Genomic DNA, 1,182 nt, shown 5'->3' on the forward strand with positions numbered 1-1,182 from the left:
GCCTTCCTGGCTGCATCCACCCCCTCCACAGTGGCATAGGTGACGAACCCAAAGCCTCTGGAGCGCTTGGTGTTTGGGTCTCTCAGCACCACATAATCCGTGAGCGTTCCCCATTGCTCAAAATGGCTCCTCAGGCTCTCATCGGTTGTTTCAAAGCTCAAACCTCCGATAAAGAGCTTCCGCAGCTGCTCCAACTCCTTGGGAGACTCAGACTTCGACATGATGACTGCAACAGGGGAAACTCCAAGGATGCTGACTCCGCGGTGCTCACTGGCAGAAAGGAGTGATCTCAGGAACAAATCTCTCCAGGTTCTGTTTATTGTCTTGTTACATCTGTATTTATACCAGTTGATTTTAATCCTATCAATCTCTATTCCAAAGGTTAGGGTGTTTCTTATCTCCATTCCAGGGAGTAAAGATTATGTAGCTTAAGGGTAATTGTTCGTAGTTAAAGTGATTAACTACCCGCCTGGCATTTAGTTAAGGGGTTTTATTCCCTCCCTAACTTCAGGGAAAAATCCCTACCTGGGGAAACAACCTTTCTTGGAGAGGTGACCTTGGTTAAAACACATAGCGCCAAGAAGGTGAGCAAACGTATTAAGAACAGTATGCCATATACACCAGGTCCCTTGAAACATATGCTGTGCAGATGTTTCTTCCCTGCAGCGACTGTGTCAAGCAGCAAGGGCGGACCAGCTTCTGGCAAACAGTGTCAGTTGTGCTGCCACTGAGCCACAGACAAATGTGCAGCAGCAGCAGATACTGCTTTGGCTATTCCCAGTTGGGAGAAAAATAAAGATTTTGAGGTAATTAGTCCTACTATTGTCCTTATGCCACAATCTGAGCCATCCATTCTCAGCAAATGAAGATGAGGGCGATGTTTAGATACTAATAATCTTTTTTTTAAATTTTTTTTTATTGCTTAAAGTATTACAAAGGGTATTACATATGTGTCCCTTTTTTTCCCCCACCCTTGACAATCCCCTGGCCTCCCCTACCCCCCAGTGTCTTATGTCCATTGGTTATGCTTATATGCATGCATACAAGTCCTTCGGTTGATTTCTTACCCACCCCCGCCACCCAACCCTCCCCGGCCTTCCCGCTGTAGTTTGACAGTTTGTTCGAGGCAGCTCTGCCTCTGTATCTATTTTTGTTCCTAAGTTTATAATGGTCTTTATTACC

The 1,182-nt window shown here is 45.6% G+C and overlaps 1 long non-coding RNA gene across 1 annotated transcript in view; it reads right to left on the minus strand.

Moving 5' to 3' along the window:
- LOC107183591 overlaps window positions 1–1,182 on the minus strand; it is a 16,775-nt gene that overhangs the window by 907 nt on the left and 14,686 nt on the right. The window lies entirely within an intron of this gene.

The sequence above is a fragment of the Myotis davidii genome, unplaced genomic scaffold, assembly GCF_000327345.1.
Source record: "Myotis davidii unplaced genomic scaffold, ASM32734v1 scaffold299, whole genome shotgun sequence".
Classification (NCBI taxonomy): Eukaryota; Metazoa; Chordata; class Mammalia; order Chiroptera; family Vespertilionidae; genus Myotis; species Myotis davidii.